General features: G+C 37.0%; 1 pseudogene across 1 annotated transcript; it reads left to right on the forward strand.

Moving 5' to 3' along the window:
• The first annotated feature begins 1,146 nt into the window (after nucleotides 1-1,146).
• Nucleotides 1,147-6,820, forward strand: LOC147504516 (mechanosensitive ion channel protein 2, chloroplastic-like; annotated as a pseudogene). The gene is made up of 11 exons (XR_015193058.1): nucleotides 1,147-1,344; nucleotides 1,533-1,700; nucleotides 1,802-1,924; nucleotides 2,064-2,161; nucleotides 2,283-2,396; nucleotides 3,575-3,723; nucleotides 3,918-4,028; nucleotides 4,172-4,339; nucleotides 4,449-4,562; nucleotides 5,779-5,855; nucleotides 6,624-6,820. The product of XR_015193058.1 is annotated as a mechanosensitive ion channel protein 2, chloroplastic-like (transcript).
• Nucleotides 6,821-16,937: the final 10,117 nt, after the last annotated feature.

Genomic DNA, 16,937 nt, shown 5'->3' on the forward strand with positions numbered 1-16,937 from the left:
CACCTTCATCAATGCTTAGTGCTGGTTTTATTGTTGTTGGTTTTAATTGGATATCTTCACCTGCTGCTACTGATTTAGAGAGTACTATTATGGATTGGCTTGGAAAAATGCTAAAACTTCCCAAGTCTTTCCTATTTTCTGGTAATGGCTGGGGTGTGTTGCGAGGGGCTACTTGTGATGCCATTTTGTGCACACAAATGTCAGCTAGAGAACGAATGCTTAACAAGATTATCTATACCTGTAGAACCGGAAACATGAGGGGACATAGCAGGGATTTATTATACTTGGTTATTATACCGAATTTCTTTTTGTTTGGGTAGGGTCGAGGCATAGGGAATAATGATGATCAGGGTATACGAACTACTACAACTTCTCTTCCATAGGTAAAATATTTCTTTTTGCAAGGGGTAACTTATGCCTTATTCAATGCTCACTTGTAATGTACTAGACAATATCAAATGGTTGTTATGCATGTACTAGACAATATCTATGGCTCTTGTCTGTCACTGGTAGCTTCTTCTCATTCTTCACACTCGCATATATTGGTATGCTATATTATTTTGAATATTGAAGCCTATTTGAAGAGGCTTCTTTTGTAATAATCGTATGTTGGGTAAAGGTGTTCATTGGAAAAGAGTTTGGTGCATCTGAAGCACTGGTGCAGTTTACATGCTATTGGTGTTCACTACACCATAATAGGATATTTGCAACACAGACCTTTTTTGCTTTGCAACGGTTATTTACCGTTAGTAAATTGCCAACGCTATATAAGCGTTAGTAATGTTGTTAAGTGTTGCTTTAATTCGGGTAAATTTCAGGAATTAATTTCTAACGTTTAAAAATCGTTTGTTACAAATCAAAAATTCAAAAATTTCATGAAAGAAGGAAACCAAAAACAATCGTGCTCTATTATTTCGGTCGAAATATAAAAGATAACCTTAATTTTAGTCTCTCTCCTCTCTCTCTCTCACCACCGCTACACTCTTAGGTCTCCTCCCTCTCACTCATTGTCGGTACCCTTTTCTCTCTCTCTCTCTCGCTCACTTGGATTAATACTACAATTTTGCTTGGTTTGATACTGCTCCAAATTTTCTTGCTTCAAAGGTACGATTTTTATTTTTGTCGATGCGCTGGAGCGAGCTTTGCAATATTTTCAGTTAATTCGGATCTCTAAAAGGTTATTTTTTTTTTTGAGTTTATTGTTTTAAATTAATTCTTTGTTGTTTATGACACCTTAGAGGATGTACCGGAAGATGTAAAGTTCAACTGCTTAAATACAGTATCGTAAATGATTGAGAGATGCTTCAATCAAATCCCTTTTGACCACGAATATTGTCTATCGAGGTGAGTGTACTTGTTCTCACAGTTTCCCTCATGTTTATGCTCACGATCGCTTTTGTTAATGTGATTGCCATTTTTTGTTGTTTATGATTACTTCATGCGCTGTTTGCATTAGTGTCTATGTAAGATTGATGTTACTCTATGCTACCTCCACAATTGACACTTTTAGGTTTATTGATTTATCTTATAAGTATTCAGAGACTGGATGCTTTGAGTCTGCGCCTCTCAGAGAGTGTGCACGGGCCAATATACTCATATACTTCCAGAAATAATGTTTTCAAGTGCCATTCTTTCCTTATCCCTGGGCAAGCAAATGAGATTCCTATTCTGAAAATTGTTGTCACAGCTGTGTTGTCGAGGTACTGCTCTCTTTCTAAATTGTATTGGAGGAGTCAGGAAAGCTTGTATTATTTCTGTTTCCTTGATGGTGTTTGTTGTTGGTTTTCTTTATTTTATACAGGTCATGTGACATGTATGGTGGCAGTCCTCTTGTACTACGGCTGGTCCTAGCAGTCAGCATCATTGCTTTGTTGTATGGGGCTTAGCACCATTTCTGCGTCATAGCAGGAACATTTTCCTCCGTGTACGTGTGCTTCATTATTTTTAACCTTACCAAATTTTGTTTTTCAACCTTGTACTTATATTTCTTTTAATTTTGTGGTTACTTCTGCACTCGACATGCTGCTTAAGTGCTTATATTTCTTCTTCGTACTTGGTTGCAGCGCAATGATAGTAGCTGGAAAAAGAGTAGCACACATTATGTAATGTCCTCTTATATTCAACCGTTGTTGTTGTGGACAGGAGCAGCACTTGTCTGCAGGTGTCTATAATTCGGTCCTGTAATTGCGGGAATAATATCTACTTTTTTCTTTTTATTCCATCTGCTAGACAATCCTCTATGTAAGTTTTTCTTCCATCTGCTTGATCCTATGTTTTTGCAGGGCATTGGATCCAATAAGTTTACCTTCCGAAGCTAGTCAGCTTGTTAAACAACGTCTTTTGAATTTTGTCAGATCATTATCAACTGTTTTGGCCTTTGCATATTGTCTATCAAGGTGAGTGTACTTGTTCTCACAGTTTCTATTCTTGAGAATTTGTTCATGTCATTTTGCAAGAATGTTAATCTTTGTATATTTATCTAGTTGCATTAGGATAATTTAACAGGCCGGAAACAGTAAACTCTTGAAACTGTTTGATGAGACAAATAATTAGTAATTGAGGTTTTGTTGATATGATAAATTTCCTATTGCTTTACTGAAGTGCCCTAGTTTTGTTTTTGTTTTTGTTCTTTTACGTATTTTATCTAAATTTTGGTCTATTTATTAATTGAAATCAACTTTTTTCTTTATTGACTTGTCTTTTCTTTCTTGATAGTTGCATGCAACATACTTCCAATCATAACCATGGTCTATATCCTCTTTTTTTTGTTATTTGTTTGCTTTGTTGTTTGCTTTGATTACTGTATTGCTTGATGCTGTTTTTAATAACTAAAAATGCTTATTTTTGTATTTTACTTGTTCATGCAACTTGATTCAACAGACTCAAAAGTTTTTTATGGAGACAAATGACTCCAATGATACAAGGAATGTATGTTACTGTTGCTTTTGATTGTGCAACTTTCCATTCTTATATTGTTTATAAGGTTCCCTTTTAACCATAATTGCAGCTCTAATAGAAACCAAAACAAATTAAAGTTATGCAGTGTACCTTTTCAACTGACAAGGAGACATAAGTGATGATCTTTAACCTGTTAGTTATTTTATGATGAAGGCCTCTGGTTTTCTAGGAACTGCTTGTATTTTGTTTTCTTCTTTTGCGATTATGTTAAAAATGATTGCTTCAAAAGAAAAGAAAGAAAAGCTATTTGTCCAGGATATTATCATTGTGTCCTATTTTTGCAGTAAAGAAAACACTTGTGTTTGTAGTAGTTAGTAGTCATATTTGATTTCAAATCAGAGTATGCTAAGGCCCATGGGCAAAATTTCCCAAAAGAAATACAGATTAGAAAAGAATGCAGAAAAAGAAGGATAGAAAGAGTAAGAAACAATTAAATACTTCTGCAAAACAAATAATAAGTTGTCTTTGGACTCGGAGTATGTTCCACTCGGTATATTTTTAAGTTAAATTTGTCTTCGCTAATCCATTAAAGTTTCCTGCTATATTCCTGAATACATCAAGGATGGCATTTAATATGGATTATACGTTACTCTATAATATTCTTGGACTCTGGCAGATGGGCTTCCAATTGCGGGGAAAACTGTGTACACTGCAGTGTGGGTTGTTGCAGTTTCATTGTTCATGGAGTTGCTGGGGTTTTCTATACAGAAATGGCTTACTGCCGAAGGTCTTGGAATAGTGTTGCTGACCCTCGCCGGGCGTGAGGTGTAAATAATCCCATCCCACCCAATTTTCCGTATTTGTCTATATCTCATGTGTCCCCTCACAAGTAAATTTCTTTTGGCATGATAAAATAGAAGATTTACGGTGACATTTATGAATTTTTCCATGTGAGTAATAGCTCACTTTTGCAATTCCATGAGTTGATGTGAAGCTTGGTTGACACTTAATGTTCTCAGATATTTACAAACTTCCTGTCAAGCGCAATGATCCATGCGACCAGACCATTTATTGTGAATGAATGGATCCAAACAAAAATCGAAGGTTACGATGTTTCTGGTACTGTCGAGGTATGTATTGCGTGTGAAATATGTGCATTTTTTACCTTTATTAAAGATTTAAAGGGAATAAAATTTAAGATACAGAAAGTAAGATATGGTGTGCATCACAAGTTCTTACAAATGCACTTGTAATTCATGTATTATTGTTTCAGCATGTGGGTTGGTGGTCACCCACTATAATAAAAGGTGAAGATCGTGAACCAGTTCACATTCTAAACCACAAGTTTACTATGAATGTCGTGAGGAATCTTAGTTAGAAGATCCATTGGCGTATCAAGACACACCTTGCCATAAGTCACTTGGATGTCAGTAAGATTAATGTAAGGACCAATCCAGATCTTGCATTCGTTAGGGATAGAATTGCCTTGTAGAGATAAATCTGCACATCAACTTAATTTAGGTGTTCTACTCCCTCTATTTGCCGTGCAGAGTATTGTAGCAGATATGCGCAAAGTCTTGGCAAAAAATCCTCAGGTTGAGCAGCAAAGGCTTCATAGGAGAGTATTTCTGGAAAATATTAATCCGGAAAACCAGGCGCTACTGGTAAGCCTTTTGTGTTTCCTTTCCCAGTTGATATAATGTGGATCTGGAGTGCAATTCCTTTACTGAGGTAGCCCTGGAGCTACCCTTATGCAGTATTTTATGGATTCTACTTGTTATATTTCGAAGACATGGATGTTATACACTTATACCTTGTAGCTTCAAGCTATACTTCCTTAAAGGGCAGTTGTTAGCATTTCTCAATTTTGTTATGAAAGTTGCATGAATATGAACACTTGATAAGTACATATAGTAATGGGGCTTAGTAATGCATGCTTTGAAGAGCTCTAATGTAAGTAGGAGTCACTTGTGGCCAAAAAAGGGAAGAATACTCTTTCATGTAATTGTATAAGATAGTAGTAGGTTAGCACGCATCATTGGCCTTGCTAGTGATCTTACTACTTGACCAAGGGCTCTTTCGGATTCCTTATTCGTACGACTTTTTGATTAGACTTTAATTAACTTTTATCTATCCCCCAAAAAAGAATGTACTGATTGCAATTTGCAGAGTTGCAATCAGTACTTGATGTCAGTGTTCAATTTCCTGTTGAGTGTCTGTTTTTCATTTTTTTTTTCTTTTTTTGAAGGATGGTCACTCAGTTAAAGGATTCAGTGATTTTGGTAAAGTGATTGATATCCATTTGTGTTCTTAATAAAATGGTAGTTATTTCGTAGAAGGTTTTATCGATTCCATTTTCTTATTTTTTTTGCTATGTCTCATTATTTTGGCATGCTTTTTTCAAATAATATATATATATATATATATAACCGACTTTTTGATTAGACTTTAATTAACTTTTATCTATCCCCCAAAAAAGAAGGTACTGATTGCAATTTGCAGAGTTGCAATCAGTACTTGATGTCAGTGTTCAATTTCCTGTTGAGTGTCTGTTTTTCTTTTTTTTTTTCATTTTTTGAAGGATGGTCACTCAGTTAAAGGATTCAGTGATTTTGGTAAAGTGATTGATATCCATTTGTGTTCTTAATAAAATGGTAGTTATTTCGTAGAAGGTTTTATCGATTCCATTTTCTTATTTTTTTTGCTATGTCTCGTTATTTTGGCATGCTTTCTTCAAATAATATATATATATATATATATATATATATAATATATATATATATATTAATATATTGATATATATAATATATATATATATTATATATATATATATATATATATATATATATATATATATATATTTTGTTGTTGTTGATGCAGGCCATTAACATGAGGGAGAGTGATCAAGAGTTAAATTTGTTTCTTGAAATGTATCGACGTGAATCCACCGAATCCAGGTTAGCATAGCTTATTTTAGTAGTCTAGTACTTTTGTGTTACCCCACTCCATTCTCCTGCCTCCCATTTTGTTTAGTCTTAGGCTGGTGATAAGTTCACCCATCATCTTAATCACTACACTTTTACTTTATAACTTTTACTGTTCATGTTCTCTGACGAAGTTTATTAGTTAACTACACCCATCCAGAAAAGTTAGTCACAGTTTCTTCTTGTGTTATTATTTTTTATTTATTGTATGTGCGTGTGCGTGTGCGTGTGCGTGTGCGTGTGCGTGTGCGTGTGCGTGTGCGTGTCATTTAGTGGAAAAGAAAAGTAGAAACTTGTTTAACTTGTTTATACCAAGTTATGAGAAATTTGAACAAATATGCGTAGTTTCATTCACAGGAAAAATGCAGAAAGGCTATAGGTTGCTTCTTAATGATAGACATGGTTGCAATGAGAAATAAGCTAGTCCACTTCCACTACACCATAATAGGATATTTGCAACACTCATCTTTTTTGCTTTGCAACGGTTATTTACCATTAGCAAGTTACCAACGCTATAGAAGTGTTAGCATTGTTGTAAAACGTTATTTTGTTTCGGTGAATTTTCGGAATTAATTGCTAACACTTAAAAATCGATTACCGCTTTGCTCGACTTTCTTCTTTCTTCTCATTTGTTCAACTTCTTACTTCTTTTAGGTGGATTTTCAAATATTTAATTAATTGCATGAGTTTAATTAGAACTATTGTATTTCTAAGTTCATTATTTGTTTTGTGAATTTTTAGGAATTAGATGGACTTTGTGGAGCCGCGGATTTATAGTGAGTGAAGCCATCACCAATATTTGGTATTGCAATGATTCGAGATTGCTTGGAAAATCGTATTGAATATGTTATCTTTATTTGTAAATATGAATTTGTAACTTTTAGAAAATATTTTGAAGTTATATTGTATCCATGGTTTAACGAATATCTTATTTTTTTTCAGTCTTTTGTTTGTGTTTGCAATTATTTAATTGTCAAATAGTATGAAAAGGCAATGGGGACTTTATCATGGAATTGAGATGTTTGTTTCAATATGGAAATGAGATGTTTGTTTTAATATAGAACAAGTAGTGTTAATTTTGCAGGTTAAGTGCGTCCTAATATTTTTGCAGGTTAAGTATGTCAAATGGTTTGCTATAAAATAAGAGATTTTTTTTTTTTTTTTTTTTTTTTTAATTTACAACCCATCAGCAACGGTTCATAACCGTTACAAATTTAAAAACGTTGCTAAAATTTTATAAGAAACAGGCATAAATAAGCGTTACAAATAATATTTGCAATGCTTAAAAACCGTTGGAAATTTCTGTTTGCAACGGTTAATAACCGTTGGAAATTTCTATTTACAACGCTTATTAACCGTTGCAAAAATTTCTAACAGTTTACTCACGCCATATTTGCAACACTTAAAAAGCGTTGCGAAAATTATTATCAATGGTTTTTTGCCGTTGCAAATAGCTTGTTATGGTATAGTGGTTACTGCCCAAATCATTAACAGCTATTTAAATGTTTTTTCTGGGCAGACACAAGTTTTAGATTACTCCGCTAGTGATGCAGGAAAATGGATGACAACATTTTTATTTTAACTCAATCTCCAACCAACTTTTGGCACAGGGCTAGACCTGATCTTGAACACAAGTAACTGTCTTATGTAGAACTTCCTTTGTCATTCAGGTACTATATTATGCAGATGTTTCGTCTGTTTATTTTCCTTTTATAAAACTTGCATTGATTTTCTAGTACAATGTTTTATACTGCAGAAAAAAAGAAAACAGAGTGATTTGTTAGGCTGTGATAGGTTTTTGGATTAAATTGATTACATCAAGCCAGGCTGTGATAAGTTCTTGGTTGGGTGATTGTGGTTCTCTTTCACTCATTTCGGTACTGCAGATTAGATTTTGTTGGTATATGTTGGCTCGTTACAATTTTTTGTATATAGTGTAATATTTGTAATTGGAGATGATATTTGTGTGATGAATGTGATTTTAAGATACATTTCATCTTTATTTGATGATAAATGACTAGGAAAATAGTATTATATTGGGATGATATTGGCAATTTTTTTTTTTTTTTTTTTATTTTGATAAATGGGACATCACTTTTAAAGTGATTTATAGAGTTATTTCACATCACTTTACAAGTAATTTGGAATCTGAATGAGACATCACTTCCTAAGTGAAGTTAATCGGCCTTATTGATTTCACTTAAAAAGTGATGTTACACGTTATAACATCACTTGTGGACATCGATTAAAAAGTGATGCAAAGTTATAACATCACTTGTGGACATCAATTAAAAAGTGATGTGAAGTAACATCACTTGTGGACATCGTTTAAAAAGTGATGTGGAAAACCCTGACTTTTCACGTTGCCACCATTCACATCACTTTCAAAAGTGATGGTTTATACTTTTGACATCACTTTTTAAGTGATGGGAAATGCCATTTATGTTGTAGTGACTACACCTTCACAACCGGATCGTTTCGATGCCTAATGCAAGCTCAACAACAAATTCTACAATCTATACAACAATTAACCCAAGATAAAGTCCAACCAAAAGGTGTGTTTCCCGGTCAAGCTATACCTAATCCTAAAATGCCAAACACAGCCTTTGAAGTAACCTGTCATACTAGTAATGAAAATTTAAATATAGGTGAGTTAAATGCCATCACCACTATCCGTTAGGCAGAGTGGTTGATAACGTAATAACTATGCCCATTGATACACCACCAGTGGTCATTAAAAATGAAAATTTACTAGATACCGAAATAGAAACTGAAGATCCTACCCCTGTAGAGGTACCAGTTAAACCACAACCTAAGAAAAAGCGGCCAAGGATAAAAATCTTATTGCCCCCATATGTTAAATATAGAGAGAATCCACCGTTTCCCCAAAGACTAGCCATGTTAAAAAAGGATACAAATTTTGATGGGATTAGGGAAGTTTTTAAAAATCTAACGATAAACCTACCTTTTCTTGAAGCTATTAAAAAATTACCACAACATGCTAAGTTTCTAAAAGAGTTGTGCACTACTAGGCAGAAAACAAACATTCCAAAAGACGCCTTTTTAACTTAACAATTTCCCACTCTATCTGAATATAATGGAATCGTTAAGTACAAGGACCCTGGTCGTCCTACTGTACAATGCACCTTAGGGGATACCCCACACGATAATTGCTCTATTAGACCTGGGTGCGAGTGTTAACTTACTCCTTTTATTATCTATATAAACAAATAGGTCTACAAAAATGCAACCAACTAAAATGATGTTGCAATTAGCTGACCGTTCTATTAAGTATCTTAAGGGTGTTGTTGAAAACGTACTGTTAAAGTTCAATATTTTTACTACCCAGCCGACTTTATTATCCTTGACACAGAAGTCATTAACGACTCTGTTCTTACCATTTTCCGCCGGTCCATAACTAACTTTAGAAATTATAAAATTTTAATTTGTTGGTACTAAGACTCAAACCTTGGGTGACTATTAAACAAGCTAAGATCTCTACCATTACACCACAACAACTTTTCTTGCTACTTATTAACTATATAAGAAATATAAATAACATCTAATAGTAAACTAGTAAAGAAACATTTTAATTTTGAAAAATATAACCTGTATAGACTCGAACCTTGGTTTATTGGAAAATGAAATGGCTCTAAGACCACCTGGCCACTAATGAAGTTGTGAAAATGTATGTACTAAGTGAATTATATAATATTTTCAACTTAAGTATTGACCCACTAGTCGAACCGGTGACCCAGTGACCCAGTTCCTTTGTTGGGTCAGTGTCCGGGCTGGGTCTGATAACTATGATTTTAAGGCGTCTCTTCTTGGCAACTGCCAGCGCTCATAAACTGCCGTGATGGTTCGATGTCCATGTCCTCCAAACACCTTTCTGTTGGGGTGAATGTTTTCAAAATGATTAAATAGTTACTAGATATGACTATCAATGGAGAAGTTAGCATGATCGAGAGCTTAACTCAAGATTATTTCAACAATACATTTCCTGAGAATCAGATGCACCAATTCCTTTTCTTCAGAAATTTTGCCTTCGACGATGACTCCCTAGACATAGATGAAATCGAGGAAGATTTCCTTCGACTCTTTTACAACTCTTCTTTGCCACCTCACGAGTCCCCCCTATCAACATCCATTCATCCCTTGACACCATGACAGAAGAAGAATTTTTCACCAGCTATCCTAGTGATTCTTCTAACCCACCTTTTGAGGAATGTCTTGTATATCTAAAAGCTTCTGATGATCTAGAACTGAGAGCACTAACTGAGCAACATTTACCCACCTCACATCATCTTGTCACTCATTCACTTTCCATCAATGTTCCTCGCCCTCCACCTTTTCAAAGGAACCTTGAGTTTGCACTTGACCCTCATGTTTCTCCTGTGCTTCATGATTTTCTAAACCCTCATAGTAAGAAAATACTACCCAAGGGCGACCCACCTGACCCTTTCATTTTCAAATGCGTGATTATACCAACCCACGCCACCAATAAGTTTTGTGCTAAACCCACATTCTTATTTTTTCCATTTCTTCCTTCTAAAACTTATCCATATCCCACATATCTTCCACAACCATCTATTTTTTCACAATTATTCACTTGGCCACCCTTTCGTTGGAGAAAAAAATAAGAAATTGCATGCTAGGTTAGGTTCTAGATACATCAGTATTCACTTTCATTCCGCTACGCCACGTCATAGGAAGTTTTGGTGCCTAATTCTGTTTGGGTTTGCAGTCCGTGTTAATTATTTATGGATAGACCCGCAATTCTTTACATTATTTTTTTTTAAGAAATAAGCTAGGGTTAGGCAGACCCTCACATGTATTAATTAAACTCGCTCATACATTTTTCCCATTGCATCATCCTCTACTAGCCTATGGAGCTCTCTACTTAGAGGATTCCAATGATGCACGAAACTAATACAATTAGAGATGCTTAAACTTGCTAGCAAGTCAGCAGGTTTATTGCACTCTCTGTAAACATGAGAGAAAGTACCGAAAACAAAATTTGTTACTAGTTCTTGGATATGAGTGGCAATGTCCAGACAATACCAAGGTATATCAATAACTCTCTTGATAATTTGAATCGCCCAGAGAGAGTCTGATTCGATTTCCACCTCCTGAACCTCTAGTGCATGACATCTGATCATTCCTATCTCGATAGCTTTAAGTTCTTGAAAAATGACCGACTAGCTTCCCCCCAGAGCCTGTGAAGGCTTCAATCACTACACCTTTGCTATCTCTGATCAAACCACCATGCCCTGTTCCTGGTGTTAAAGCCCCATCGGCATTCAATTTTATCCTTGGTTCTGCCGGGCATTCCATCTGCACCACTTCCTTTCTAGAGTCTTAAACTGAGTTTGGATGCCTATTCTCGACAGAGTACTCGACTCTCAGCTGTATCTGGCATCACATCGACTTGAGTTTGGATATAGGCCCTTATCTCCCTCATAATTCTTCCCAAGACCACTGGCGCAGGCTTTGAAGAGTTCTTGAACCTCCTAGCATTCCTCTCTTTCCATATCGCATCCACTGCAGCGCAAATGAAGGCTTTATATATCTCACCGATCTTTTCTTTCCTTTTACGGAGCTTCAACAGCGAAGACCACTCCCTATTTGACGATCTTGTGTCCGACTTAATATCCAAAGCTGTCTTGATTCCTTCAATAATTTCTTGCGAGAATCCACATTCAAAAAAGAGGTGATTTGAGTTTTCCCGACTTTGGTCACATAGATAACAAGCAGAGTGATTAAGAATTTTCTTTTGGACTAGACGATCTTGTGTGGGCAAGCTGTTCTAGAACAGCTGCCAACAAGTAAATGAGTGTCTCGGAATCACTAGTTTTCCCCAGACCAATCTCTGCCATCTAATTGTCGGTCTTGCTGGAGCCAAAACTCTATATGGACTGCTGGCTGTAAATCTCCCACTAGGGTGCGGCACCCAAATGACTCTATCCTCCGACAAATGAGAGTTTATATGAATACTCAATATTGCTTCCCTTAGATTGTTGCTTTGTATATTGCCCACTTTACTATTCCAGCTTCCATTCCCAATCAAAGTGCTTACCTTAGCATCCAAAGGTAAGTGCAACTCTGCTGCTGCTTGAGCATTATGTATCAATGGGCTGAGTGGACACCAAATATCATGCCACAGAAGAGTGGACTCACCATTTGCGATAATATAGAGGACAAAATGTTGTACTTCTTTTCTACTCTTAAGAATACTCCTCCATGCCCAAGCACAATCACTTGGAATCTTCATAGTCCAAAAAAACTTTTGTTGTATCAGATTCCTCCAAACCCACTCAACCCACACACTTTCTTCCCTAGCAGCTATCCTGTACACTAGGCCGCAATATGCCCCTTTGTTCCACAAACCCATATTCATGATACCCAAACCACCTTCTTCCTTTGACTTGCATAAGGTAGAGAAACTAGCTTGGTGATGGCATCGTTTAAGCTCAACTGCGCTCTATAAGAATCGGGCACACACTTTTTCTATCTGCTCAATCACTGTCTTTGGTATAATGAAGGTTCTATACCAATATATGGGCATAGCAGTGAGAACGGATAGAATAAGTTGAAGTCTTCCTATGTGTGACAACATTCTAGCTTTCCAATCCTTAAGCTTGGCTGTAACCCTATCCACCAGCGGTTGACACTCTTTGATCCCAAGTTTTCCTGTAAAGAGAGGCAATCCCAAATATCTGACCGGGGGTCTAACCAACTCAACTTCCAAGATTGTTGCCAGCTCTTGAGCCTCATAAACACTAATGGATCCTGTCATCAGCGTAGTCTTGTATTTATTAATCTACAGCCCAGTTGCCTGCCCAAACACCTCTATACATTCTTTTAGGCTTCTTATAGACTCCGCTTCCCCTCGACAAAAGAACAAGACATCATCTGCGAACGCCAGATGGGACAACCTGGTTTTTTTTACATTTGGAGTGGTACTTGATCTGCTTTGCTTCTATCTTCTCTTTCACAATACTTTCAAATATTTCCATGACAAGCACAAATAGGTACAGAGACATTGGATCCCCCTGCCTCAATCCTCCTTTTCCCTGGAAAAAACCCTCTGGAGCCCCGTTTACTAATACGGAGAAAGTAGGAGAACTTATACACAATTTTATCCGCTTCCTAAATTTCTCCGGAAAACCAAATCTCTCCATCATAAATTCTATAGTCTCCTAGCTGACCATATCATATGCCTTCCTGATGTCAAGCTTCACTGAACACCTAGGAGTTCCATGTTTTCGTTCATACCCTCTCAATAACTCATGTGATAAGAGTATATTGTCTTGAATGTATCTATCTGGTATGAATGCAGATTGATTTAGATGAACTAGATCATTGATGCATGTTTTAAGCCTGTTGGTGATGACCTTTGTAACACACTTGTAAATAGTGTTGCACAGCGCTATATGTCTGAAATCTTCCACCTTAGTTGGGTTATCAACTTTTGGTATGAGACACAGAAAGGTTGCATTTACCGCCCTTGGAAGCTTGTTACTACTGAAAAAATTCTTTACTGCTCTAGTGAAATCTTTCCCCACTGTTTCCCAGCTGTCCTTAAAGAAAAAGGGATTGAAGCCATCAGGCCCAGGCACTTTATTATCATCCATATCAAAAAGCGCTACTTTGACCTCTTCATCAGTGATCTCTGCCTCCAGATTTCTTGCCATAGGTTCTGAGATTCCATTCCTTATCTTCAGGTTTAGGAAGAACTCTGCATCACTCACTGACATTGCATTTGTACCCAGAAGTTGAGTATAGTACTCTACTATTGTCTTCGCTACTTCATTCTGCCCTTTGACTGTGAGTCCATTTTCATTTGCCAGAGCCTATATACCTCTTCTTGATACCTTTTCCTTAATACAGCTGAAAAAGTATTTCGTGCACTTATCCCCATCCTTCGTCCACATGCCTTCGCTCTTCTGTGCCATATCCATAGCTTCAGCTCTCGCTAAAGTGTTGTATCTATCCATGAAGAACCTTTCTATATCCCCCAATACTGTATTCCCTGGGCTGCTCTGTAGTAAAATCTGCGCATCATGCAGTTCTTGCTTAGCAGCTTCCACTCTTTCATGAAGGTGGGAGAAATTTGCTCTGGCCCATGGTCTGACCTTCTATTTCAGCATCTTTAACTTCTCGACCAAAACATACATGGGATTGTTATAAATGGGCATTTTCCACACTTCTTCCAAAATGCATTTAAACTTCATGCTCAAAAGCCCAAGAATTCTGGTAACCTAAACGGGGGAGCTTTCCTCTTATAGTCACTCCAACTCAAGAACATTGGAGAGTGATCAGATATGCCTTATGGTAGAAACTCAGCAAAAGAATAAGGATAAGCAGTATACCATGCTTTATTCACTAAACATCTATCAATCCTTGACATAATGCTTCTGATACCCACTGATTTATTCCACCAAGTGAAAAAGAAACCAATGGAGTTTATATCTATCAATCTTGAGTTCTGCAAGCAAAGGCTAAAATCGTACGCTTCTCTAGGATGCATAGGGTCACCTCCTACTCTCTCATTTGATTCTAAGATATTATTAAAATCCCCTGCCATGCACCATGGGCCCTGAACAGTTCTGCTTAGTCTGATAAGGTCAACCCACAAAACCATTCTCTCTTTGGCACTGTTACTTGCATACACCACTATCAGACAAAAAACTTCATTACTCTGCATAAACTTCACCTTACAGTGGATAAACTGATCCGACTCCTTCAGTTTTTGAACATACACCACTCGCGGCTCCCAACATACCCATATTCTGTCAGCAGGGCTCTGAGCATAGTTATCAACGCTATTCCATTAAGGACAACAAATATCTCTAATGGATTCACTCTTCTGCTATTTAACCTTCGTTTCCAACAACCCAAAAATACTAATCTTCTTATCTACTCGAACCTTATTAATCTCTGCAGCTTTGTGAAGGTCATTTGTACCTCTCACATTCCATACACTTATTGACGCTATCATCGATTAATATTTCTTATTTTTGGAGCCCTTGAGCCTACCCCTACTCCTCTTCCCATGTTTGTTCTTTTTGTTACTACCTGAGCTCTGTTTGTGACTTTGTTTTTCATTACTTGGCAGCTCCTTGTCTCCTCTGCTTTCTGATTCCTTAGCCATATGGATATCCTTTTGTTGTCTTGGGGTATCCATAATAGCCAATACCCCTTCTGTTTTGTCACTGAAATATGGAGTCTCCTCCACAGACACAACATCATCCTCAGTTGAACCCCCTTCTTTGATATCTTCTGGTAAACTATCAAACCCAAACTGCGCCTCCTCGAATTCGGACAACAAAACTGGTTTTGCTGTCATAGGGGCACACCCCACAACTTCCACATAAGACATTAGTGCTAATCCCGCTGCTTCAACATATACAACCCCTTCCACCTGATCCCCTTCAACCCATTCCCCTTCTGCCTCAAATGGCTGATTACTATCCACTAGAGTACCATCCTTTCTCCCATATCAATCCTAGGACTACTATCCCTAGTTTCCCTATTCTCCTCCTGCCCTGTGCTCATTTGAGCTGGGATTTCCATATCACTTCTCCTCTCATGATTTTCTCCCTCCAGATTCTCTATTTCCTCATCTCTGATTTCTCTATTACCAATTTCTATTTCTGAAACTCTGTCTACTGCCAATACTCTTCTCCTCGGAACCCAAACAGTTCTCTGATCATTCACATTAGTTGTAGTTGTCTGTGTATTCCTTGGAACTCTGTAGCATTTGTCCGTGAGGTGTCCAAAAGCCTTGCAGCTGTCACATTTCTTTGGGACCCATGAATACTCCACCCTAACAGTTCTGACATCGCCTTTTTCCATTTCTATCTCAAAATCCTTTGGTAACTCTAAAGATATCTCTATTTCAACACATACTCTAGAAAACACAATCCTTCGTCTTGAAACAATGGCCTCATCCATGAGCAGAGGTTTTCCCAAGCTACTAGCCACCACTCCTAAACCCTCCTCCGACCATAATTCTTTTGGAACATCGAAGAGATTGACCTATATCGGAATACCTTTGATTGTTTTCCTCCTTCTCTCCACATCCTAAGTCCATGGCGTAACTATAAAACAGTTTCCAGCCATGTACACAGGCCCTGCCTCCATGACAGACAATTTGTCTTCCGCATTTGTGAACTTAAAGTAAAACAGATCCGAGTCGGCTATCATATCGAAGTCCCCTTTGATTCTCCATTTCTTTGTCAGATACTGGTTCACATATGGGAATGACATACGTTGTTCCAGAAAAAAAACCCACTAGATAGTCTTCCCACAAACTAACTCCATTTTCAATGATTTCCTTTGGGATAATGTTGACCCCATTGATAAACTTTGGATTATGTTTTTTCAAAAAAGTTAAAGGCGACAGCTTTGCCTTTGTTAAACAGCGAACTCCAAGAGTTGTGCTGATTTGATGCGGCTTCACAAGCCTCTGCTTGAACAGCTGGTGGTTCATTTTCAACGGATCTTTGTCCTCTTCCTCCATCGTTAATGAGCGGTGGAAACTCTTGGGCATTTGTTAGAGGCGAATTCATATTTGCTTTCCACTATGAACTCTCACTGTTGACAATGGATGATTTTACCAAAAGTGAGAAAGAAACATGAAAGTTTGTAGATAGGGAGCTTTTTCCTAATCGTTTTTTTTCTATTCTAGGAAAGAAAGGCGCACTAGATCAACCTTCAGTAACTTATGTTATATCGAGACCCATCGCACCTAAAAAGGTCCCCATTGATATAGCCTTGATAGTCCAAAAAATTGATATATGGTAAACTGCATGTTAATACATGTTTTAGATAAAGTCTTGAGTATATGATTATAAGACTCATTTTATTCTTCAGTATACTCTATTCCAATCTTATATTATGGGAGTGCACCATTAAGGTAACCGAACCCTCTCTTTGGAGTGTGTGGATGTAAGTACTGGATCCTAAGTCCAAACCCAATGTAATTCACGTTTTCCACTCTTGAATGTTTTCTCATTTTTGAGTTGTGTTTATCTATGGAGTGAATTA

Source organism: Coptis chinensis, chromosome 4, assembly GCF_015680905.1.
Source record: "Coptis chinensis isolate HL-2020 chromosome 4, ASM1568090v1, whole genome shotgun sequence".
Lineage (NCBI taxonomy): Eukaryota > Viridiplantae > Streptophyta > Magnoliopsida > Ranunculales > Ranunculaceae > Coptis > Coptis chinensis.